Here is a 9,752-nt window from a genome sequence, read left to right as displayed (position 1 = left end):
AGCTATTTTTATCAAGTGGAGCCCTTAGCTCACAGAAGTTTCCAGCCAATCCTAGTTCCTAGCAGCTCAGCATTATATTTTTACGGTTCTGGTTTCAGTGACTCTGAAGGTAACTTAGGGATCATCCAGTCCAACCTCCCCTATAATGAAGGAATCCCCTCTGTAATAGTAGGGTTGCCACGTGTTGCATCTTCAGTATCCTAGTGTTGACCTCCTGGGACAGGTTCACCCAGGGTCCTGCTCCACACTTACTGAGAATCCCTGGAAAAAGGTCTTGAGTATGTGTTTTGTAAAAACAAGCTCCCTGGGTGATCAGTGAGCAGGTTAAAAGTGGAGAACCACATGTCAGTGGAAAGGAGTCCACTTCTTGCTGAAACCACTCCTTGTCAGCTGTTGAATTAAAATTCTTCCTCCAGTAAGAGGGAAGTCAGGCTTTGGGATGACAGCTCTGCCCTCTTGGGGCCACCCTGAAGAGATCAACTTCCTTTTCCTCAGGACAACTTCTGAGCATTGCAAAGATGGCTGTCATGACTTACCTCAGCCCACCATCTTTCCTGGGTGGGGAAATTCACACTTTGCATTACATGGTGGCCACTGTCCTCCCTCCCTCCTTTTCCAGGAGCAAGGGCCTGAAGAATCTTGGCTTCGCTATGCATTCGTTTTCCGACTGTGGCCAAGTTAACAAACTCTTTGAGTCTCGATTTCCTCATCTGTAAAATACAGGATTGTTGAGTATTAAATGAGGTCACAATTGCAAGGCGACATGGTCAAATACACGAATGCTCAATACGTATGATCTATTACTAGTGAGTCCCAGTTTCTTCATCTGAAAAATGGTGATGACAGCTACTTCTGAGTGTGGGAAGGATTCCATGAGATTAAAAAGTAATGAATTTGGCCAGTGCCTGATTCATGGGAGTCTCTCAATAATGGTAACTATAAGACGGCCAATAATGCAAAAATACCAAAGGCCTAATGGGGCTGGATTCTTAAATTGCCAGCTACCATAGTGAGATGAGAAGACTTCCCCGCTGGCATCCTGTAGGATTGGCACTAAATTCATGGAGGGCCTCAAACAAGTATAAAAGTCCTACCTCTTCTATATTAACCTCCTTCAAAAATGATTTCATAAGTAATTCACCATTTTTTTAATGTTTATTTATATTTGAGAGAGAGAGAGAGAGGACAGAGCAGGAGTGGGGAGGGGCAGAAAGAGAGGGAAACACGGAATCCAAAGCAGGCTCCAGGCTCTGAGCTGTCAGCACAGAGCCCAATGTGGGGCTCAAACTCAGAGTGTGAGATCATGACCTGAGCTGAAGTTGGATACTTAACTGAGCCACCCCGGCACCCCTAATTCACATTTAATGAAACACAAAATTTTCTACTTTTAAGTTTTAATTCTTCACAGAAATCGCTTTCTATACTTTTAAGTAAAAAAAAAAAAAAAAAAAATTGGGGCGCCTGGGTGGCTCAGTCGGTTAAGCGTCTGACTTCAGCTCAGGTCACGATCTCGCGGTCCATGAGTTCGAGCCCCGCGTCGGGCTCTGGGCTGATGGCTCGGAGCCTGGAGCCTGTTTCCGATTCTGTGTCTCCCTCTCTCTCTGCCCCTCCCCCGTTCATGCTCTGTCTCTCTGTTTCAAAAATAAATAAACGTTAAAAAAAATTTTTTTTTTAATTAAAAATCTTTCAATAAGATAAAACTTTCATCAGGTTTTTACATGATTCTTGCTAAAGAGAGAATGGAAAGAGGGTTATGAAATGAAATGATGATGATAAAATTTTGAAACCCTTAATTCCCAAAGTTGAAGTAACTTTTAAACTGTCCAAATCACACAAAGAATTTAATTGAGGTGTACGAGAGGCTCATCAGTTCCCATAGAGATTTACATGCTAGAAAACAGTTTCTGGGGGTGCCCTGAGTGGCTCAGCCGGTTGAGCATCTGACTCTTGATCTTGGCTCGGGTCATGATGTCACAGTTTGTGGCATCAAGCCCTGTGTTGGGCTCTGTGCTGAAGCCCAACGGAGTCTGCTTTAGGATTCTCTCTCTCTCTCCCCCTCTCTCTCTGCCCCTCCCCTGCTCACACTTGCACTCTCTCTCTCTCAAAATAAATAAACTTTAAAGAAAAAGAAAAAAGTTTCTGTGTTAGCAGGTTTCTAATAACATTACTTGTCAAAATCCAGAAAGTTAGCATATATATTTAAATTTGGACAGCTACCATTATACAGTGAATTGTTTGTATGTACAAACTTCCAGTCAAGCAGACTGAATTCCATCTGGCTCCACCAGCATGTTCTGTTTGTTGAAAAGAGCTGTCTCAGTGTCTTGCCACCCTTGTTTGTAAAAGGGGAGATCATACTTATCTCTGTGGTGCCGCTGGGATTAAGCAAGACTCCACGTCTAAAATATTTACAGAGAGCCTGGCTTGCAGGAAGTACTCGATGCTGATATGTTACCTAAAAATGGAGGAGGGTCGTTAGCTTTGTTAAAGAATACAGATACGGGTGGGGCAAGTCTGCTGCATTGGTCTTGCTAGAATGGTTTCACCCAAACACCTCAGAAATGTTCCCAGGGCCCCTGCAGGAGAGCAGAAAGAGTGAAAGAGTGCCTGACAGTTCAGTTCTGGCAGTGTTCACCCAGAGGTAGCGACAGATCCCACAAGTAAAAGGCTCAGTTACCTGTGCTTCTGACCTACAGCTACAAATTGGGAGATTCCAGCAACCCCTCTCCAACTTAGGATGCCATTGTCAAGTCCAGGTTCTTACGGGTACTTCTAACTGGCCATAAATCAGAGGTTCCCACGACCTCCTCCTTGGGTTCCATTAATTTGCTAGAGCAGCTCATGGAACTCAGAAAAACCTGTTTGCTCACTAGATTACTGACTTATTACAATGGATATCAAAGGATAGGAATCAATAGCCAGACAGAGAGAAACATAGAGTAAGGCCCTGAACAAAGGAGCTCCTATCCTTGCAGAGTTTGGGGCCTGGCATCGTGGCACATGGAAACCCTATGGACCCCTTCTTTTTAGGTTTTTATGCAGGCTTCATTACATAGGCATAATTGAATAAATCATTGATCATTGGTGATTGGTTCAACCTCCAACCCTTCTTCCCTCCCTGGCAATCAGGAGGCTGGGGTGGGATTGATGGTTGGTTTCCCTGGCAACCAGCCCCATCCTTACATGTCCTCCAAGTCACCTCACTGACACAAATCCAGCTGTGGCGGAAAAGGGTTTGTTATGAATAATAAGACACCCATTTCACCTCTACGGCTCTGAAGCAATTTCAGGAACTGAGGCCAAGAGACCAAATATGATGACAAAAGATGCTCCCAGTGCTCTTATCACTCAGGAAATTCCAAGGAACCGTGAGCCAGGAACTGTGGACAATGAACACATATATATGAGGAAGGGATTTTGGTCATCTGAATGACCAATTATATTTTTATAAATTTCAATATCACAACAGCTAAACAGTCTAAGGAGGAATTAGAAAATAACACAAAAATCTAATTCAAATAACTATTATCCTCATATTCTTTTTATACATTTTTTTAAAAATTATTTTACTGCAATGATCAAGCCTTTCTTCTCAGATTTGTGTCTTTAGTGATGTTAACAACAACAACAACAATACCCGGGCGCCTGGGTGGCTCAGTTGGTAGAGCGCCTGACTTCAGCTCAGGTCATGATCTTGCAGTCTGTGAGTTCGAGCCCCACGTTGGGCTCTGTGCTGACAGCTCAGAGCCTGGAGCCTATTTCGGATTCTGTGCCTCCCTCTCTCTCTGCCCCTCCCCTGCTCACACTCTGTCTGTCTGTCTGTCTCTCTCTCTCTCTCAAAAATAAACATTAATTGGGGCGCCTGGGTGGCGCAGTCGGTTAAGCGTCCGACTTCAGCCAGGTCACGATCTCGCGGTCCGTGAGTTCGAGCCCCGCGTCGGGCTCTGGGCTGATGGCTCAGAGCCTGGAGCCTGTTTCCGATTCTGTGTCTCCCTCTCTCTCTGCCCCTCCCCCGTTCATGCTCTGTCTCTCTCTGTCCCAAAAATAAATAAACGTTGAAAAAAAAAAAAATTTTATAAAAAAAAAAAAAATAAACATTAATTTTTTTTTAATCCAAATTATAATATGACTACAATAAAAGTTTAGTAATGGTTGGAACTCAGTGTTAATGACATAAAGACACATGACAAATGCAGAGAGAATAAAACATAGTTTTTACCAAAAGATAGTTTTCATAATTTTTCATTTCAACAAAAGATTTCATAACGAGGGATATATTCCTTATGAACTTTTTTTTAATGTTTGTTTATTTTTGAGAGAGAGAGAGAGACAGACAGACAGACAGAGGGTGAGCAGGGGAGGGGCAGAGAGAGAGAAGGAGACACAGAATCTGAAGCAGGCTCCAGGCTCTGAGCTGTCAGCATAGCTGAGATCATGACCTGAGCTGAAGTCAGATGTTTAACTGACCGAGCCACCCAGGTGTCCCAATTCCTTATGAACGTCTGAATTGTTATTAGTGCCTCTACTGGGGTTTTATATACTTCTATTTGCCTTTCCTCAAGATTTGAACCTCAGAAGATATATTGTTGCTATTGTTAAAAAAGTCCAATATGAATGCTCTTGTCTCATTGTACCTGGCAAATGTTTGCATCATGTATAACAAAGAATTGACATTTACTTTTAAAATGAAGATATTTTGTGTTCTAGAAATTGAACAGCAATTGGCCAAAGAATCATTTATGGACTGACTCTCTGGACATGAGGGCAGTAGATCACTCTTTTTTTTTTTTTTTTTTTTTTTCATACTTAGTACTAAATTATTTTAAATGTATGGGAAGCTAAGCTAAATGAACCATAACTTTTCATTTTGTTGCAAGGAGCCTGACACTTACAAGGGACTAATATTCACACTGTAATGAGTTGAACAGTGGTCCCCAAAAGATATGCCCACTTCCTAATTCCCATAACCTGTGAATGTGCCCTTATTTGAGGAAAAGGTGTTTATCGATATCATTAAGTTAAGGATTTTGAGATGAAAAGATCATCTTGGATTATCTGGATGGGCTCTAAATCCAGTGACAAGTGTCCTTATAAAACACACACATAGGAGAGACATACAGGGAGAAAAGGAAGAGGCAAAGTACCGTGGAGACAGAGATTGAAGTGGCCTTCAGCTAAGGAATTCTCAGAGCCACCAGAAGATGGAAAGAGCCATGCAGTGCACTGTCCCCCAGAGCCTTTGGAGGGAACAGGGCTCTGCCAACACCTGGATTTCAGACTTCTGATCTCCCAAACTGTGAGGGAATCATTCTTGTTTTAAGCCATTGAATTTGTGGTTATTTGCTATGGCAGCCTGGGAAACGAATACACTTGGTAAGCTGATGTGGGATGACAGTTTTCCCACAACTGCGTGAATGGACTAAGAATTCTAGAGTTAATATTATCAAATGAGGGGAGATAGCATCATCCACATTAGAAAGGGAGAGAAAAAGGGAAAGGGGGTGGGGGAGAGAAGATGAAGGTTGGTAGCCAGAATGTGAGCTGTGGGGGAGGGACTGAGGCTTTGCCAGGCGGCCAAGAGGAGTATGAACTAAAGAGAAAGAAAAACAATCACATCCTTTTTCTTTTTTTTTTTTCAATTTTAAGGAGTTACTTTGTCTTCTCATGTTCCACTGATATACCTTTGTGTTTGTGTAATTAAATAAATATTTTATCTCAGAAACAGCTTTTCAGAGAAAGTTCTCAGATGAGATACAATCTTTTGATAATATTCCCATTGGAAATAGTTATGTTAGAAAGATGTGAAGAGGAACAGAATATGTGACCCCAAAATATATCACTTTGGCATAAGGATTATTTTGACCTGAAGGCAATCAAAACCCAGCAGATTGGAGAAAAACTTTTTACCTCTCCCTTAACTACCTAAAGGAATTTAGCTAGGGGGCCTGGTCTAGAAACAGAGCTATTACCACAGATTATGTTTATCTGAATGACCTTCCCCTGTGGCAGGGCAAACATCTAATTACCAAACATCTACTATAGTCCTGTGAATTACCCTCCTCCCCTTTGAAGCCCCAGGCCCCTAGCCCAGTCCTTGGCTCAGGATGGCATAGAAGCCTCAACTGCCCGACTTGCCCTTGGATCTGTATTTTCATGGGGCTCCTGTACGTATGAAACTAAAGTTTTGTTTGTTAATCTGTTTTATGCCAGTTTAATTCTCAGACCAGCCAAAAAAACCTAGAAGTGTACAGGGAAAATGTTCCTCCCATGCAGATGGAAAAGTCTAAATGAAAACTAGTATCTTAAGTATGGAGACATGCAGATGTCAGTGAGCACATTGGGAAGATCATGAGATGATAGCAAAGAACAAGGAGTCGCCTAGGAAAAAAGCCTTAGACAAGTTCTAGGAGTCGGGGTTGTGGAATTGTATAAAACTCCTGGACACGGAAGACTCCATTTTGAGATAAAGTTCCATTTTCCTTTCTAAAACAAACGCTAATGAACTCCTTGAACCGGGCAAAAAGACCCTTGAATGGTCTAGAAGCGTCACTTGTTTCACAAGCAATTGTTTGTAAAGTCAGTGGGGCATCCTGATGATCCCACTGCTGGCTGTGGGCTTTCTGAAGACAGAACAGTTAAGAAATGCCTACCAGGCACGGTTTTGTTTGTTAACACCAGTAGAATAATCGATCGTAGCCAAAAGCAACTTAGCTTGTTAGTACCAGCCCACATTTTTTTCTCTTCTTTTACGCAAGTCATGTAATTGCCCCCCTTCCTCTTTTTCAGAAAAACTCTTTGCTTTCACCCCAAAAGTGGGGTACTGTGGCTGCTGGAACCTCTGCTCCCGGAATTGCAAGCCTGAGACCTCAAATAAAGGCCTTTGTTCTTTTTGAGTTTTGAAAATTCTGAAAATGGAAGACGTTTACTTACAGTTCCGCAGCACAGATACCAAACTCGTAGAGGAAATAGGCGATCCATTGTGAAAAAAGGCAGGTTTTTTGGCAAAGGCTATGAATTCCTGTAAATCCAAAGCGATCTCTACACTTTGTGGGAAAGGGTAGAAGGTGGCTCTGCCCTTTGAGATGGTCTGGTTTTATTCTGTTGCAGGATGAATGTGACAAAAACAGATGTTAATAATCAGAGAGAGCTGAGGTATCCAAAGTTACATGTAAAATAGAAGCTTAGAACACCTAAGAAAAGAGACAAGAATTAGGTTAAGTGTTCTTACCACAATAATAATAATAATATTAAAAAAATAAAACTTGAAATGCTGTACTTATTTCGAAAGGGTTTTAATTTCTGATAGTAATTTGCAGAGTACTTGCAAAAATTTTTAATAAAAACTTAACTATAATTCAAATAATAGTTATAATGCATTAGATAGAACATAACTGATATACTAAAGAGAGAGAGAAAGATGAGAATTAAGAAAGTGGCAAACATTGTACAGTCTCCCTGGTCCTCATGCAATTGTTAGAATTTTAAACTTATTTGATTTGAATATTCTATTAAAAAATTCTTCAAGAAGGGGTGCCCGGGTGGCTCAGTCAGTTAAGCATCCGACTTCGGCTCAGGTCATGATCTCACAGTTTGTGGGACCCGCCCCTGCATTAGGCTCTGCCCTGGTGGGGAGCCTGCTTGGGATTCTCTCTCCCTCTCTCTCTCTCTCTCTCTGCCCCTCCCCCATGTGCGAGCATGTTCTCTCTCTCTCTGTCTCTCAAAATAAAATAAAATAAAATAAATTAAAACACAAAACAAAAAACAAAAACAAAACAAAATTTCTTTTAAGGATATCTATTATTCTTCATAATTAGTTGGAAGGCTCAGTTTAAGGTACTGGTCCTCACTGAAATACCTCAAATATAGTTGTTAAAAGTCTCTGCATACAAAGTTTCAGTAAACTTAAAAATAAGTTTTGTAAAATGGTTATTTTACACCTAAGATCTGAGGATGAAATTAAGTCCTTATTTAAAGGAAAGAGAAATATGTTCCAGAAATATTTTGAAACTTCCATTTCAAAATTAATTCAAAAAATAGTATTTCAGGTTGGGAGAAGAATAAAATGATAGGTAGAGGTAACATTCCTGAAATCTGTTGTGGTCTTTGAGCATTCTTTTTACAAGAACTTCAACAAAGAAAACTGGAGAGATTGGGAATTCCTGCCAGGAAAAACAACCATAGGAAAAAATAGAATCTCTAATTTAAAATTCTTCTGGTCCCAATTAATCACATTATAATTGTAGATATCAGTTCTAAGAGTTGGTTATATTTTCTGCCATGCTTTTTTTTCAAGAAAAGAAGTGGAATATAGATTTAACGATTTTGTGTTAAATTCTGTCAAATCACTCCATTCTCTAATTAATAGCTTTGGGGAAGAAGTGATGATTTTTCCAGGACTCTCTTAAGAAAAACAGTGGAGGTGAGTCCTTAGCTTGGTCAGGATGGGGGCGGGAAGGTGGGGCTGGGAGTGAGGCTCAGCCCCGCCCCTTTGGTCTCATCTAATCAGCTCGGAAAGCATTGTGTGGCCCCACCCCTGTTTGAGAAACATTTGGCAGATTTAAGAGAATTATACAGTAAGCTTACTAAAGTAACATTACTTTTAATGAGCTCATTTACATGGATCCTGATATGAAGTATGGTGAGGGGCATAGATTTCTGTCCAGTAAGGGATCTCCTGAACCATAGCCATTATAATGAGTGAGATAATTAGCTCTGTCTTCAATTTAGGCTAATTCTGAAAAGACTCAGAATGTACGAAACAGTTCCATCCATGTTGCTGCAAAACTCCGTATTTCATAGTGTTATGCTAAGTGAAATAAGTCATACAGAGAAAGACAGATACCATATGTTTTCACACTTATGTGGATCCTGAGAAACTTAACAGAAAACCATGGGGGAGGAGAAGGAAAAAAAGAAGTTAGAGAGGGAGGGAGCCAAACCATAAGAGACTTAAAAACTGAGAACAAACTGAGGGTTGATGGGGGGTGGGAGGGAGGGGACAGTGGGTTATGGGCATTGAGGAGGGCACTTGTTGGGATGAGCACTGGGTGTTGTATGGAAACCAATTTGATAAATTTCATATTTAAAAAAAGTAAAAAAAAAGAAAAAAAAAAAAGAATGTACAAAACAGCCAATTTAATGACCAGAGGTCTCCAGCTACTCAGCTACAGGTAACAGAATTTAAAATTCTCTCCCTAATAAAAGAAAAATAAATATTAAATTCTATATTTGAATGAATGAATGAATGAATGAATGAATGAAATACTCCCATGTCTTTTATTCAGAGTTTAGAAGTTTAAGAGGTTTCACATAAATATTTTACTGAAAAAATTTTTTCCTGTTCAGTAAAATCTGCTGTTGTTAGAAAATTATTTTGATCGATTTTTCCCTCATCAAAATATTCTCTAAACATCTACTGCAAGTTTCTTCTTAAATATTTCTGGTAACTCAATGTTTAGGCACCAAAGCAGTTTTCTACCTGACATTGGGGAGTAAAAATTAGGTTGATAAAGTTGAAGTTTAAAAAATAGGGGCGCCTGGGAGGCTCAGTCAGTCAAGCACCCAACTTCTGCTCAGGTCATGATCTTGAGGTTCGAGGGTTCAAGCCCCACGTTGGGCTCTCTGCTGTCAAGCACACAGCCTGCTTCAGAGCCTCCACCCCCGTCACTATCTGCCCCTCCACCCCTCTCTCGAAAATAAAAATACATTAAAAAATAAAATATTAAAATAAGAAGAAAAAAATGAAAACACCT

At 40.6% G+C, this 9,752-nt stretch overlaps 1 long non-coding RNA gene across 2 annotated transcripts in view; it reads right to left on the bottom strand.

Annotated features, from left to right (window-relative positions):
• Positions 1 to 605: 605 nt before the first annotated feature.
• Positions 606 to 9,752, bottom strand: part of LOC123576072 — a 35,111-nt gene continuing 25,964 nt past the window's right edge. The window contains exons 4-7 of one of the 2 annotated variants that reach the window (XR_006701155.1): positions 6,931 to 7,098; positions 3,266 to 3,380; positions 2,218 to 2,455; positions 606 to 710 (exon numbers count right to left, since the gene is read on the bottom strand). This is a non-coding gene — a long non-coding RNA (uncharacterized LOC123576072). The remainder of the gene's footprint in view (positions 711 to 2,217; positions 2,456 to 3,265; positions 3,381 to 6,930; positions 7,099 to 9,752) is intronic. The other variant, XR_006701158.1, reaches the window with a different exon arrangement.

The sequence above is a fragment of the Leopardus geoffroyi genome, chromosome A1, assembly GCF_018350155.1.
Source record: "Leopardus geoffroyi isolate Oge1 chromosome A1, O.geoffroyi_Oge1_pat1.0, whole genome shotgun sequence".
NCBI classification, from domain to species: domain Eukaryota; kingdom Metazoa; phylum Chordata; class Mammalia; order Carnivora; family Felidae; genus Leopardus; species Leopardus geoffroyi.
The sequence above is the reverse complement of the archived record's forward strand: the minus strand, read 5'-3'. Positions and strand labels throughout refer to the sequence as shown.